Here is a 17612-nt window from a genome sequence, read left to right on the forward strand (position 1 = left end):
TACTGCGTATATTGTATATATATATGTATATACTGTGTATATTGTGTATATATATGTATATACTGTGTATATTGTATATATATATGTATATACTGTGTATATTGTATATATATATGTATATACTGTGTATATTGTATATATATATGTATATACTGTGTATATTGTATATATATATGTATATACTGTGTATATTGTATATATATATGTATATACTGTGTATATTGTATATATATATGTATATTGTATATATATATGTATATACTGTGTATATTGTATATTGTATATATATGTATATTGTGTATATATATGTATATACTGTGTATATTGTGTATATATGTATATACTGTGTATATTGTGTATATACTGTGTATATATATGTATATACTGTCTATATTGTGTATATACTTTGTATATTGTGTATATATATGTATATTCTGTGTATGTGTATATTGCGTATATTGTGTATATATATGTATATTGTGTATATATATGTATATACTGTGTATATTGTGTGTATATATGTATATACTGTGTATATTGTGTATATACTTTGTATATTGTGTATATATATGTATATTCTGTGTATGTGTATATTGCGTATATGTGTATATACTGTGTTTATTAATATACTGTGTATATGTGTATATATGCATATAGCGTGTATATATGCATAGATGCAAATGCTGTATTTATTGTGTGTATATATATAAATATATGTATGTGTGTTTTTGTATATGCTGTGCATATAGTATGTATGTATATGCTGTATATACTGAATGTGTGTGTATTTGTTGTATGTGTGTATATTCAATATGTATATGCAGTATGTGTGTATTTGGTCTTTTTATACTGCATGTGTATATATGGTCAGTGTATATACTGTGAGTTTGTATACACTCTGTATTAGTGCATAAATGTGTGTGTATACTTGTATGTATATGGGTGCAACTATACACGTGTAGAACTTTATGTGTGTGTATATAAGTATATAAAGGTGTGTATATATCAGTGTATAAATTTGTGTAATTGTAGAAATATGTCTGTGTAGGGGCAATTCACAAGAACAAATGGGGGACGTATATCTGGCTGCAATTTGCTGACGGATATACATCCCTCATAGGCAACTATAGCGCCTCGGCTCGGTACAGTGAGCACAACGAGTACTCACTGTTTCGAGCCGTGGCCGCAACAGAGATCTGTGGCCATAAGAATGACCATGCGGCTCTATACTCTATGGAGAGGGGAGGGGTGAGCCGCGATCACCTCCCCAGCGCGTCTGATGTGTGCCTGCCAGGCTCTAGCCTGGCGTGTACACGTTTATGTGAATGTAGCCTACATATGTCTATTTTTTGGGGGGGGAAGGGGGGGGGCCCATGCAGAAATCTGCTATGGGGCCCAGCCTCTCCTAGTTACGCCACTGCTTCTGCTGTTGTTTGCTGGCAGGAAGTTTGTGTCTGTGTGAGCTCCTCCTGGAATGAAAAGGTGAGGGCTGCTGCAGGCAGCAGAGAAGAGCTCAGCTCCACAGTGACAGACAGAAAAACAATATGGCTGCCGACCCTAAAGTCAGAAGATCCAGGGTTGGAAACGAGGGGAAACAAATTGTATACACCAGGACTGACAGGTTAGAATTATATCTGTGAAATTCTGTATTTTTGTTATTAACAGTGAATTCGAGAATGTGTTATTTTGTTATCCTGTGTATATTTAAGAAACTTGTCTTTGTGGGAATACCATTTTAAGAGTAATGTGTTTCACAGTAAAAAAGCTCCACAGCAGACTATGGATTTTATAAAATCTTATCCACATGCTGCAACTAAAATCTGTGACTCCATGTGACAGGCACCACCAAATTACAGTGGGTATGGAAAGTATTCAGACCCCCTTACATGTGTAACGGTACACAGACACGGGACTAGAGTCTCCTTGGGTAGAGTTCGGAAGTCGGAGCTCGGACTCTGTGGACCAGTGGACCCTCTGGACCACCGTGGAAGATGATGATGGTACTAGCCGACAACTGGGACCGAAGTCTAAGTAGCACCTAGTCTTCACCAGAGCCCACCGCAAAGCGGGATGGTCTTGCTACGGCGGGGTGCCACCAGGTCATTCCACGGGTGTGACTAGGCCCGCGGTGGCAGCCAGGGAAGCAGGGGGTGTAGGACACTGTCCGAGCCTGGGATGACAGCAGGAGTACGGCCTGGAAGGATGACCTGGAACTCACGGCAGGCAAGAACGCTGGGAACACAGGAGCGTCGGGGAAAGCTGGAGACTATCTCACGCCAGGTCAAGAACAGCTTAGGGAAACTTGGTACGGATAATAAGGGGCGAGCCTTATTAGCCAGCGGCAATCAGGGGGATGCTAGCCCTAGCCGACGTGCATGCCCGAGTGAGTGGGGACATGAGTGGCCTAGTCGGGCAGCAGGTGTGCAGCCAAGTTGGGAAGCAGGAGCGTTGGAGAGGTGAGTCCGGGCCGGCGGGTTGACGCACCGCAGGGAGAATGGCGGGTGTGGCCATAACAGAATGTTTCACTCTTTGTTTCATTGCAGCCAATTGGTAAAAAAAAGTTAATGTACACTCTTGACAGAAATAAAAACACCACCCTTAATCTGCTCTGCCTCCACCTTAACACAATTTTAATACTGTCCCCAAGAGATCTCTATTATGCTGCCACAGTACCCAATACAGTAGAAGTATCCCTACAGTAGCCAATGTATTTACAGTACCTCCACAGTACTGAATGTAGTTACAGTGCCATCAGTGTAGCCAATATTGTCACAGTATAACCACATTAGCCAATAAAGTAAAGGTTTCCTTCAGTAATCCATAGTCACAAAACTCCAAGCAGTCCATATTTACAAGTCCCAGTAGCCAATAGTAGCCAATAGTCACAGTGCCCCCAGGAGCTGGTAGTCACAAAGCCCCCAGTAGCCCATAGTCATCGGGTCCCTAGTAGACCGATTGTCAGAGTGCCCTAGTAGCCATAAAGAAGAGGAAAGAAATACTAACCTCTCCTCTATCTCTGATGTTCACTGTTGGTATACACACCCATGTCCTACTCACAGGCTTAGTATGACCTGTGAGATGGTGATGACAAAGAAGGGATTCATTAACTCTGTGTCCTGCCTTTACACTATGGATTTATCTGAACAGTAGATTTGGGTCACACCTCGATGCATACAACAAGATGACTTGTGACTAGTTTTAAGCAGACCCGAATCCCAAAGTTTGGGTTTGTCCCGAACAGGGCCGGCTCCAGGTTTCAGTGGGCCCCTGGGCGAAAGAGCCTCAGTGGGCCCCTAAGCAGTGAAATGTGGTGGCATTAAAAACGCGGAATCTTAATATACAAATATTGATATACAACACCCCTACATACCCCACGGCTCCATTAATTAAGTATATACAGCCCCTGGTCCATTAATTACGTATATACAGCCCCCTGGTCCATTAATTACGTATATACAGCCCCCCCAGGGTCCATTAGTATACAGCACCCCAGGCTTCATTAATTAAGTATATAAAGCCCTCCAGGCTCCATTAATTAATATACACCCCCCAAGCTCCATTAATTAATATACACCCCCCAGGCTCCATTAATTAATTAATATATAACCCCCGGGATCCATTAATTAATATACAGCCCCGGGCTCCATTAATCAATGAGTATATATACCCCCCAGGGTCCATAAATTTATATATACCCCCCCAGGCTCCATTTATTAATATATACCCCCCCACAGGGTCCATTAATTAATATATACCCCCCAGGCTCCATTTATTAATATATACCCCCCCCACAGGGTCCATTAATTAATATATACCCCCTTGAGGCCTCATTAATTAATATTTACCCCCCTACCCCCCAGGGTCCATTAATTAATATATAACCCCCCCCAGGGTCCCTTAATTAATATATACCTCCTTGAGGCTTCATTAATTAATATATACCCCCAGGGTCCATTAATTAATATATACCCCCCCCCCCCAGGGTCCATTAATTAATATATACCCCCTTGAGGCTTCATTAATTAATGTATACCTCCAGGGTCCATTAATGAATATATACCCCCTTCCCAGCCTCCATTAATTAATTAAATACACATCATTAGTGGCCAGAAAAAAAAATAAACGCTAACTTACCTCAAGCGCTGCATTCGATTTCTTCTTCATATCTTCTGGGGCTCGCCGCTCTTCTGCTACGTCTTCAGCACAGCGTCTACTGTGCAGCAGCAGGGACGCTGGCGGCGTGAAGTCATCACGTCGGCCAGCGTCCTGCACAGCAATAGGCGCTGTGTGGCAGAAATACATCGGCGACGCCGATGCACCTATGTTCTGTGACTGCCCGCTTGCGGTGCCGCCCCCTGTCAGCTGCGCCGGCAGTGTGAATGAAGCGCTTCTCACGCTTCTCTCAATTACATCGGCAACAAGCATGCCGATGTAATTGATTATGCTTGAATTGGCAGTGTGTGCTGTGGGCCCCTCTAAGACTTTTGGGGCCCCGGCACTTGCCCGGGTAAGCCGGGTGCTGGCGCCGGCCATGGTCCCGAACTTTGCAGGTTCGGGTCAACACTTGCAGAGTTCTTGCACTGCTTGCCTGCTCTGTTATGGTTTGAATGCTGATGGATCCATCACAGGCACAAAACATTAGGGTGTCTCCTCCCAGCTATGAATTGCAATTGCAGAATTCCCTACCAGATGTCGGTGGCTCCTTGCAGCACATCTCCATGCTACTTGCCTGAAGATACCACAGAAACTTACAATGTAATGTCAATAGTAAATATGTTCCATCACTAAATATCATTTTCCTCTGACGCTGAACCACAAGGGCACCCCCTCATGAATTTATAGTGACAACATGTGGTCATGTGGTCACATATTTACTTACATCCATCGATCTCACACTGAACATGCCTCCTACCTCTCTGGCAAGGCTCTTCTGCCCCATCCTCTCTATAGATGCAGACAGCATGATAACTTCATGGTCATTATACCATCTATATCATTGATATAAGCACAAGAGACAATAGGGAACATTTATCAATCTGTCTATACCAGAATTATGGGGGGTCGTTTATCTTATCTTTGTTTGTTTTAGCTTGTTTTTGCCTGTCTTTTTTCCATCTGCTTCTTTGGTAATTAATCAATCTCACTTTTTCCTTGTGTTAGTGGGTATTTTTTTGAGATCTCTTTTTGAGACATTCAATACAAATGTCTCAAAAATGTCACACAAATCTTTCAAGTAATTTTTTTCCATTTTTTAAGTTTTCCTTAAATATGGTTTTGTCTGGAGTTTTTTGCGGCAAAAAAATTTCGCTAAATTTAGACAATTTAAAATGATAAATGTTGCAACAGTTAGCACATCTGGTATAGAAGAAAAATGCGTCCCACTGATGAAAAAAAAAACATTTTAAAATGTTGCCGTGCACCAAAAAATGTCTCAAAAAAGACAGAAAAAAACAGTAAGAGAAAAAAAGATAAATGACCACCATGGAGTCATTTATGAAGTCAAAATTATTAGGGTTTTAGACCATTTTTTCTGTCTGTTTTGTCAGAAAATAGGCATGGCCTCTAGAAAAGTGGGCATGGCCTCTGGAAAGGGGGCATGGCCGCGGCGAGAAAATTCAGATGTAACCTTGACCACTTGATCTGGTTTAAAAGACCTTACAGTTCTGAACTACTTCAGATAAATCATCCAGCATGATTTATCTGGGGTAGAATAATCCTTTTTTTCTGTTGTTTTTGCTGCTTTTCATACTGGTGCACCGTTTTTGCGCCATTTTTACGGTTAAACGCCAAACTAGCCGCGCAGCAAAAATAACCAGGTTTCCCTCATCTATCCTACAAATCCAGATATTTTGTTGCACCTAATGATATTCATCACTTGTGACTTTTCATTTAGGCGCAAAAACACTCCAGCCCGGAGGTGGCGTAAACTGAGAAGTAAGCACTGAGCCCCTTTGCAGAGCAGCTCATTCCCAGCAGCAAAGCTCAGCCAGACACTGCAGACACTAGTAAAGATAATAAAGACACTGCAGACAGGAGCTGCAGACTCTATTTACAGTTCATCACCTTCTATTTACAAAACATTCTGCAAAATCCTCAGCTCAGAGCAAGAGCTGAGAACTTTGCAGAATGTTGCAGATACTACAGACAATTGTCCCCCATGTAATTCTGCACAGTATGCCCCTCAGACTCCAGTGTGTCTGAGGGGGATACTGTGCAGAATTACAGGGGTGCAGCAAGAGACCAGCACTGGGGGATCCCCTCCAGGAGAAGCCCCTGCTGAGGAGGTAACTGGCTGCAGAGTGTCACACACCTGGGTGCTGCTGTGAGTGTTAACTTCATTCTGGGATGTGGGAGAAGCAGAAAGGAGCTTGTAGCAGGATCACATGTAAGTGTCCGAATCTAACATTGCACCTAGACTGTGTTAAAGTAAAGTGATTAATAAGAGGCAGGAAATGAACTTATCACGGATGGTTGTAGCTTGTGATAATTCTGACAAAACAGTGCGCCAGAATTTAGGTGCAACTACTACACTTAGGAGCACAAAAGTGATAAATGTGGCCCTTTGTCTGACTCTGCACTGATCTATAAACTCTAATAAATCTACCCATCTCCCCCATGAAGTCTATTAATATAGGAGACATGGAAAAAACAGTTCAATAATTTAACACTTCCTGGTAACATTGATCACTGTGAGTTTCAGGGCCAAGTACATTGTCTTGGTATTAAGGGACCTTGTCCTAAATAGAGAAGTCCTTGAGGACCAGGGTTAGACACTGGGGTGCATGTACCTTGTTTTGGAAAAAATCTCCCACCTGATTTCAAGTCTCATAAAATTAGCAATTTTTTGCACAAGTTCATACTTGCTCTTTACAGGCGTAGGGAATAGTTTAGAGCTGTTTGCAACTTTTTGAGACTTTTGTTCAAAAAATTACTCCTTTAAGACCAAGGGTCATTGATGCTTTAGCATCCAATGACCATTGACAGGGTTAGCTGTCATACAGTGCATTCTTGTCCATTCTTGATGCATTTTTAAATGCACTAATAATGCATGTGTTTTTGCATGTTTACCATGGTTTGAATCCTGTATTAAAGGAAACCTACCACTTGTAGTGGCAGGTTTCCGATGGAAATACCGGGCACCCGCTCAGGGTGAGCTGGTGCCGGAGCTTATTTTAGTTAGTGTTTTAAACCGCGGTATCGCGGTTTAAAACACTTTTTAAACGTTATAGCCGGCGCAGGCAGGTACGCGCTCGGCGCTTACCGTGCACGTGGCTCTCATTCACTTCCTATGTAGCCGCGTGCACGGTAAGCCGCGTGCGAGCGCGTACCTGCCTGCGCCGGCTATAAAGTTTAAAAAGTGTTTTAAACCGCGATACCGCGGTTTAAAACACTAACTAAAATAAGCTCCGGCACCAGCTCACCCTGAGCTGGTGCCCGGTATTGCCATCGGAAACCTGCCACTACAAGTGGTAGGTTTCCTTTAACATTTTAACTGCGTTTATGTGTGACAGCACTCTAATATCCAGGTCAATTTTTGCGCTTATGTTCTACTCTTATTTAAATGATGATATCTTTCGATCCACTTTACATATTGTAATAATATTTTCTACATTTTATCATGGCATGTGACACTTTTTATAGAATTAGTAAACAATAACATTAAATTGAATTAGTAACAACAAATAAGAATGTGAAAATATATTTTTGTCACTTTACCCCTAACTTTTTTTTTACAATAAGCAGTAAAATTGTATAAACTGTTACCAAATTATGTTATAAATATGTACAATGTCAATCGATCACCATTTTATGGGGCACATTTACTTACCCGATCCCTGCATGATCCCTGATCTGGAATGTCTGATGAGGATGAACTCTACCGCGATTCACGTAGATTGTGCGCCCAATATCCTGCATGTGTCGCTTCCCCATTTAGGTTCGCCAGAGTTCACCATCTTCTTCCTGGTGCATGGAAGTGCTTGGCTTGCGACACAATCTCAAAGTTAAATCCCGCACTTAATCCGAATCAAACGGCCCGACCCCCCCGATTTGTGTTGCATGAAAGCTGGCGCCAATGTGCCAAAATCTGATTGCGTGCGCCAAAATCCTCTGCTAAATGCGGCATGGATTGGGAATCGTTGGACTATCTGACCAAAGTGCGGCCGCAGGACCCTTAGTAAATGAGCCCCTATATGTTTAGAGACTGAAGCAGATGCATGAACTTTTGCAAAGTATGTTCAAACAGTGTCGGGTTTCACTTCAAACATTGGCCCACATTTATTAAAGTGTTTGCACCAGTTTTATGCACAAACTGGTTACATACAAGCTAGTTTCAGTAGGTTTGTTCTTAAGTTGAATTTGTATGTAAGTCGGAACAGTATATTTTATAAATGTAACCGCGGCCAAATTCTTTTTGTACCTGTGTGACAATTGGATTTTAAAAATGTTGGATTGTCAACAGAACCAGGATTAACAATAAAGCTTAATTACAGACACCTTTAATAACTGTTATAGTTGTTTATTGTAGCCTTGGGCTAAAGTACAGAAAAAATGGGGTGTGTTATTGCTTAGTCACCACAATTTTGCAGCGAAAACAAAGTGCACCAAAAATGACACACACTTCCGAGCCGAGCCAGGTTAATAAAGACCGTGCAAGTGTGTAAATGAAACACTTGACTTGGACTATAAACTGCGTGAGTCCCTACTTCCTGTACTACTACCAAGCGTCTGCCACAGCAAATCACCTCAATATACACTCACCGGCCACTTTATTAGGTACACCTGTCCAACTGCTCGTTAACACTTAATTTCTAATCAGCCAATCACATGGCGGCAACTCAGTGAATTTAGGCATGTAGACGTGGTCAAGACAATCTCCTGCAGTTCAAACCGAGCATCAGTATGGGGAAGAAAGGTGATTTGAGTGCCTTTGAACGTGGCATGGTTGTTGGTGCCAGAAGGGCTGGTCTGAGTATTTCAGAAACTGCTGATCTACTGGGATTTTCACGCACAACCATCTCTAGGGTTTACAGAGAATGGTCCGAAAAACATCCAGTGAGCGGCAGTTCTGTTCTTGTCATGATACATGTACCCCACTGAGGTAGTAATATTCTCAAGTTCTCAATTTTAATTTGTTTTTACAAAATGTTGTAATAAATGTAACACTTGACAAAAACCTTTATTTAAAAAGATGAAAGAAACCTTATATATGACATGGACACCTGCTATATAAATCTAGTGTTTACGTATACATAGAATAACTTCATACCATGATGTAACTAGTGGAAGTAACACATTTGTGTCAAGCTGGGAAGCCAGGTGTGGCACTGATGTCATAACACATGCTGCTCTCCGTCTCTGCTTAACATGATAATGATAAGCCTTATCAGATGGAAACTATGTCTGAAAAGGCGTGTATTTGCCTCTAGCAGGACTTGGATTCACAAGCCTTTCTAATCCCGCCACATTCTCTGATCTATGATGTCAGCAGCTGACTGGAATAATCTTTGATTCAGCAGGGAACAATACATTATTCAGCATGCAATGAAAACAGAACTAACTACGCTTTGTCATCTGTTAATTGCCAGCCTCTTCCAGACATTGACAATTATGTTTTTGGTGGAGGCCACACCAAGCTCATTGTTCATCTCCTCTACAGATGTTCAGTGCTAGAAAAATAAGCTTTAGTAATTGGCGATGGAATTAATGTGCCTCTTTTTATAAATAATAGTATATTGTCTTCTGAGTTAAAAAGGATAGAAAGATAACCTGAGGCCATATTAAGTGTGCTTAATAGCTTGAGGGAAGGCTGCACTCTTTATATAGAGAGGAATGCTTATGTTATTTTCTTTTGCTATTTTACAATATTTTTGGAGAGAAATGGACTACGAGAAATGACATTCTTAACAGTTACAATTTCAATAACATTTTGTGCATCTTTCTCTAATGTGGAATAAAAGGGCCTGGTTGCCATTTCCTTTCTAGTTGATACCAGAGTTGTTCAATGTGGTTTTGGTCAGGGCTCTGTGTGGACAGTTAAGTTCTTTTCACACCCAAACAGCAACACGCCCTTCATTTAGCTTAAAATTGTTTATCTTACAGCTCCATAAATCAACTTTATGTTATATTATTTGGCCTCAGAGGGGGTGTGTCCTGCATGGCCAGCCCCTCCATCTACTCCTCCTCATGTCCCATACCTCTTCTTAGCATTCAGCACTTAATGTCATCTGGCCAGGGTTATGACATATGATGTCATCTACTCCATGTATGTATCTGATCCCATGAAATCACAGCATGCTTCCATGGACTTCTACTCCTCCCCATACAAACTTAGACATTACAAATGTAACTGGGTAAAGGGCCTTAGGTGACATCATCCGTGTCACATAACATGAAGTGCCCAATGGTAACAGAGCTCCCTCAATATTCCACACAACAGCATGTCCAAACAATGAGACCTATCAATCAGGATAGGGAGATGTAAGTAAAATTTAATATGCAGGACTTGGTGTGATTGGACTCACATCAGGTGAGTTGCATATAGGCTTAGAAACTGGTTTCTTTTAACAATGCAGCTTTGGAAATGAACCATTTAGAAAAACATGGCTGCAGTCTTCCAAAAACAGCACCTCACCTGACCATGGGTAGTGTGTGGTATTGCAACTAAGCTCCATTCATTTCTATACAGCTGAGCTGCAGTACTGGCAGTAACCATGGTCGGGTGTGGTGCTGTTTTTGGAAGACTGCAGCCATGTTTTTCCACCTCCTGAGAACCCCTTTAAGTATTTATTTTGGGCCCGTTCCCTTTAAGTAAAGACTGAAGGCTCCAATTGTTTATTTTGGGACCTACAGCCAACTTTTCCTCATGCCATTCTATTTTGGAAACATTAACAATCCACCTTTTCTAGCAAGGTAACTTGTTATATGGGGGGTTGTGGGAGGGCATATCTGCAGGGTTGCATCATAGATATAGTATACCGAAACATGCTAAGTATTGCCGTGTCCCAAAATGTCTGTCTATAAAAATTATAAAAATGGTTATTCCCAGGGGTTAATCCGTAATGGAAAATAGGGTGCAAATGTTGCAATCATAACTTTTAAAACAATTTTACAACACATATTAATTTTAATAAAAAGTGATCAAAAGTTCACACAGTCCCAAAATTGGTAGCATTGAAAACTTCATCTCATCCAGTAAAAAATGACACCTTACACCTGGTCCATACACAAAAGTATGAAAAAGTTACTGAAGTCAGAATATGGTGAAGTGTTGTGCTTTAAACCACTACATTTGGTGATGTAGCTCATGGCTGAGTTGCTATAATTGTTTAAATTCGTTCACTTTTTCATAAACTGACTTGTTGCAAAGGTGGCATCCTTTTACAGTACTACACTCAGGTATTGCCATTAAAAATATCTTGTGAATTTTTTTGTTAAAATATTTACATTTTATAGAGGGTATTCTTTTTTGACATTTGAGTAAATATTGACAAGGTTTGAATCATTTTAACATTTCGCCACTACTGGCCACCAGGTGGAGCTTCAGCTGTGCTTTGGATAGAACGGTTAGAACAGGAGCCGCCTCCATTTCCTATGCTAAAGCTTTGCTAAAAAGCTAGTGCATAGGTTTATCTGCACTGTCACATGTATCTCTAACTATATCTGTTGAAGATTTCTATACAATAAAGCGCTACTTTATAGTGGCATGCAGAAAGCTTTCCTAAAATCAAAAACTTTGCAACTTTTTTTTAAAATTTGTTTTTATTTATTTTTTCATAAACATACATATAATATTCCAACATAAAAATTTGTACATTGGGATTCTTGTCTAAGCCAAAGCAGGTTGTTTTAATTTTATTTACGGTCCATCACTTTGAGTCTTGTTGCTTGATTTCTCTCTGCTTTGGTACAGGTTTAGTTTGCATAGATATGTTCTGTATGTTAAAGCTGACATTAATAATACAATCGAATATTATATTGCATTCAACTGCTCCTTTCCAGTCCCTCCCATTTGGCAACTGCCTAGTCACACAGCACATGCTAATGAAAGGTACAATATAACATATCTTTTTTTCTGTAAAACCAATTTTTAATACAAAAACACTTTGGCAGTGTATGTACTATGCTCTGTGGGAACTTGGGGAGTGCTGAAAATGGGTCTCCTGGTGACAGGTTCCCTTTAAGGGAGTAATTAAGATCAGTTGGAAAAAGAATGATATCATTGGCGAATAAAGCAACTTTATGCTCTAAGTCGCCTATCTTGATTCCTTTAATTCCTGAATGTGAGCGTATGGCTATTGCTAAGGGTTAAATAGATAATATAAATATGATGGGGGATAAGGGACACCCCTGTCTTGTCCTGTTTGTAAGGGTAAATATTTCCGAGTGTATTCCATACTTGGTCCTGCTGATCCAGACGTTGTTGCCAAGTATGTTTCCTGCATTATCTTGCTACATTTTGACTATACGAAAATAAAGATTTAGAACAGAAGATATCCAGTGCCGGAGTGCATAGTTTTTTTCATTTGGAATGTACCTGAATGCCTTCACTTGAGGGAGAAAAGGAGGTTAATAATATACTTTTTCCCTACCTAGAGCATACTTCACTTGATGATTCAACTCACTAAAGTGATTAGACTTTCCAGAGACAGTTTGTAAAGAGTAAAGGCATTAGACACTTTATAACACACTTTATTTCTCAGCTATCAGTAGAGAACTGGACAGAAAGCCAATTTACACAAACTATTTAAATAAGGAGGAAGGCACAAAATACACAAAAGACCAGGTAAATGAATTCCTGAAAGGAAAAACACAGATGAAAAAGTGCTCAAGAACATATTTCTTTTATTATGTATATGGCAATATTTACTATTGTCAAAAGTTTAGCTACACTTAAAAATATATTTATTGTATTTTTACTTATTTCAAAAGGAAAACTATCAGCAGAAATTAACCAGTATCCTATCAAACAGATAAGCCCATTCCTGATGTTACTTTTTCATGATGGAAAATCTTTAAAGCATTGTCACGGGTCGTACCACGATCCATGTCTAGGGTCGCGGGCTCACCTATGTCCCTCTGTCTGCCCCCGTTCCGTGACACTACAACTTACCTGTCCTCCCTCCTGCTTCCGGGCGCTGGCCTTACCCAGAATTCTATGTAATCCAGCCTCTCCCCACACACCCTGCCGGATCTTTGTGCTTTATGCCTTTGAGAAAGCTGTTATCTGTTACCAGTTTTTTGACCTCCCATTGTGACCCCAGATCTGTTCCCAACTTCGCTCCTCTGCTGTCAGCCCTGACCCCAAACCTTTTCCACCTGTCTTGACCTCCAGCCTGTCCCCGACCAAGAGATTGCCTGCGTACTCTGTACCTTGACCTTGGCTGCCACTGTGGACAAGTCACACCTGTGGAACGACCTGGTGGCACCTCCCACAGCAAGTCCAACCTGCTTTGTGGCAGGCTCTGGTGAAAACTGGTTGCCACTTAGATTCCGGTCCCAGGTGTCGTCTTGTGTTATCGTCCGCGATGGTCCAGGGGGTTCACTACCCCAGAAGCCTGACAAGCATTATGCAAATTAGTTGTGCAAAGTCACAGAAGCAGTGATGTCATGCTATCTTTTCCTCAGAGCACCTCCTCCTTGTTGATGAACATCCTTGCTTTAAATTATGTCACTGGCCAGGAGAGTTTAATATTAGTGCAGGTCTCTCCACCTTTAGCCAACTAAATCTAATAAAAGTAATGTATCTCAGCTGGTAAATGTGGCCGAAATTTAAATTAATTTCTGCCAGGACTGGCATACTGCATATTTTTAACCATTATGTAGATCAGTTTTCTAGCAAAAAGTAGTAAGTATGGAGCAAAAAGGTAAAGATCTACTTCTTTTTTTTCTGCAGAAATGCAACCGTGTGCCACATATTGACACTCTTAACAGCGTAACAGTCTTAACATGTGTACAATACATTATACCGTAACTCAGCCTTGTTATCCTTATGTAACTGATTTTCTGCATTGTATTATGGGTCTATGACACAGTGTAATGTAAGTAAAAAACTCAGGTAAGTTTTGTGAGTTAAAATTTTCGAGTTTAAACAAAAATTATATTCTGTAAAAGGAAATAACTCAGCAGGATTTTACAATTGCTGTAGGTCCTATTGTAAACATAAACATGTATAGTATTGGAGAGATTTATCAGAAGTGTATGAGGAAAAACTTTTCTAGTAACTTTTCTGGTAACCAATCAGATCTCAGTTTTAATTTTATAAACAGCTATGAGAAAATGAAAGCTGAGCTCTGGTTGGTTGCCTTGGGCAACTAGAACAGTTCTGCTCTCAGACACCTCTGATAAATTCTCTCAAATAATTTATGTATCTAAGATATCTGCTTGTTTGTTTTTGAGAAATCACTTTTGGAAAAGGTAGCGGTTTTTTTTCAACCTCTGGGGCCAAGGTTTGTTTTTAATGGTGACTCTATGACTTGGGCTCCAGAAGCTGAATAAAGATAGGTACCTCTTCTAAATGTGATTTCTCAAAAAAGAACCATCATTGTATTGTGTATAATGGGACCTATGGCAGCATGCCATTATCTTCATGTGTAAAACCCTGAAGGTAGGTTCCCTTTAATAGTGCCAAGCTGTCAACTTATGTCTCTGTATTTATAAATCTTAAAGGAAATGTACCACCAGGATCAAGGATTGTAAACTGACATAGTGGTGTGTGCCCCCTCTTGCAGTATCTGCTCTTCTTTAAGCATCCTATGTCCTGTTTTTAAGAAAAAAGGGCTTTAAAAATTATGCAAATGAGCCTGACAGGCTCCAGGCTCTATCAACCCCTATGGAACCCGAAGTCCTTCAGGCTCATTTACATAAATTTAAAAGCAATTTAAAAAAAAACAGGCAATAAGAAGCTAAAAGAACAGCAGATCCACACCAGTATGTCAGTGTGATGATGACCAATCCTTGATCCTGGTGGAAGATGTCCTTTTTAATGTTTGTGTGTATGAACCTACTCACAAGATCTTTTACATAGTCTGAGCATCTGCCAGGTTTTCATAGTATATGATTTTTAGCTTGATAGGAAAAAATGTTTACAATATATTAATATACTAATTTCAATAAATGGTATTATGCTTACTAACAACCTTAAATTTTAATTGCATAACTATACTTCTTTATATTGAGAGACAGAAAGATAGAGATGGATAGAATACAATGCTGTATTAGTTACATGACAAAAAAGGATTGTTACTTGTATCGCTAATTGCTGAATACGGTGACCTATTATCGAGAGCGGTAAAGTACCCTCCTCTCGTGTGTAATTTCTGCTTTTGTTTGCATGAGAGAAAGGAAAAACAATGGCTAGTTAATTGGATGAACCAGTTCTGATCATGGCAACACAGCTTATAATCAGTTCCTTATTTACGGAGGGCCACTTGGCTCTTTTTTAATAGTTTATGGGCAATCAGAATTGCAGTGAAGCTGAATTGCTATTATTATGTAGTATTAGACCCCAGCTGATTGCCTAAACCAGACTTGAGCGTGAAGGTTAGGCATCTGTAGGACAAACACAGCATAATTTACTTTCCTTGTTGGGATCATCAAGTATTCATTAGCATTCACATCTGAACGCATTAAGTCATGTCTCAAGCCACACTTAAAAACAAGTAAAATATGCTTCCTAGAAACCCCTTACTAGCCAGAACAATGCTACAAAAATATATATAACTAGTGATGCATTTTTGGACTGTGGCATGTTGTAAGGGTTAATATTGAAATAAATGAAAATGACAGATAATGAGTAGGTGGGATAGGGTACTGTTTAAATGTGATTGATGTTTAATGGAACAAAGCCCACTTGATGACGATGAAGGGTATGTGGGCACAAGTGTTTCCAATGTCGATACTAATGTGTTTTCATATAGCATTTAAGTTATTTTGGAAAATTAGAGCGAACTACTTGATTCCTATAAATAATTACTCTAATTTCTTTGCTTCTTCCCTCCCCAGCTCTGAAGTCTTCAAGAAGAAAGTCTGTTCAAGGAACAGCTTGCACTCAGTGTCTGGAACATCAATTCAGATCAGTAATATGTGATATTTTGGCATTGACCCTTTAAAATTTTTATCATAAAATTGACAATGATACTCAAAACTTCAGCATAGTGGGGCAGATTTTTCAAAAGTGTCTAGAAGGAAAGCTCCTTGCACATGTGCTCACCCGGCTGAAACACAGGCGTAGCACACAGCCAAGAGGAAAAGGGATTGGGACAGAGCACTCCTCAACCCCCTCTCCATAGGAAGCTGAGCGTCCGGCTCGTACATGCTGCAGTGGGATATACGGCCGTTCAAATGTAAGAGCATATTTCCTATTAAAGTTAATGGGGCCATATGCTAGCCTTATAAAAATGTTACGGCATAGCTAGCACATGGCCAAAAATATGTCAAGGGGTCCAAGAGTGAGTGCAAAGTTAGATAGAACAGATTTCTCAAAAGGTCTTATGTAGAATGATAAATCTGGAGTATATGGGGGAGATGCATTAATGTGTTGGTCTTTAGGTCAGTGCAGAGTAGAAATAGACAGTTCTCTGCTGTGGCAGATTTATCATTGTGTCTGATGCTGGATGATTAATCTGGTGCAGTATAAGACCGGTAAGTTCCACTTTGCACCTCCTATTAGTTGGTCTAGTTTGCTGCACCAAAATATGGAATTTTCTGGTGCAAAGGCTATTTTCTGTCAGGCTATACCCCCTCATAAGAGGACACACCCATTTTTCAGAATAGTAAAAAAACTGCATGAAAATAGTCTAAAACCTCCTGTAAATGTGTGCACGCCTTACTCCAGTTTTTTTTTGTAGAAAGATTGATACATCTCCCCCAGTATCATAACAAAACCTGTGTAAATCTGATGCAAGCCAGAAACATAAAGGGGGGAGGCATCAATGTTTAATTCTTTCCCTAGAACTTTTTGTAGCACATTTTCTGGAGCACATTTAGACCTGTTAATATTCTATAGAATTGGAGTGTAATTTGGAGTCTAATTTCTGTCACCATTTTTGGGGCACCAAATAAATTAAGTCCATGCACCACAATATCAAATCACAGTGCAAAATACCACTAAAGTCAAATGCCAGAGAATTGCCCAAATATGTCCTGGAGATGACAACCCATCCTGTATCCTTGTAAATGGAAAAACAAAGTAATGTTGAAATGCAGCAAGAATAGATGTGCAAAAATAGAAATAGTTGTTGGGTTAATGGACCTAACAACTATAAGGTGTACAAATTCATTGAAAGAAAATGTTATGTGATTAAGCTCAACATTTTGCCAAATTCTTCCGTGTTTTATACATGGAACAGCTGTAAAATGCTTTTCTCTGGATACCATCTCTTAATCACTTAATGGTGTGTAAATTGAACCTTGCCATTCCCTTAGGCAATACAGCTTAACCTAGATCAAGCAAAGTAGAAGACATTCTAATTAAGTTCTTTTTTGGTAAGAGATAAATATTTTGGAGGAGCTGAGTTAATACACTAGTAATTTTATAAAAGAAGTTTGTAAATACTTTGAGTTAAAGGGGATGTCAACTTTCAGCAAATAACTGATATTGTTTGTGTAGTGAA

Source organism: Engystomops pustulosus, chromosome 2 (genome assembly GCF_040894005.1).
Source record: "Engystomops pustulosus chromosome 2, aEngPut4.maternal, whole genome shotgun sequence".
Taxonomy (NCBI): Eukaryota; Metazoa; Chordata; class Amphibia; order Anura; family Leptodactylidae; genus Engystomops; species Engystomops pustulosus.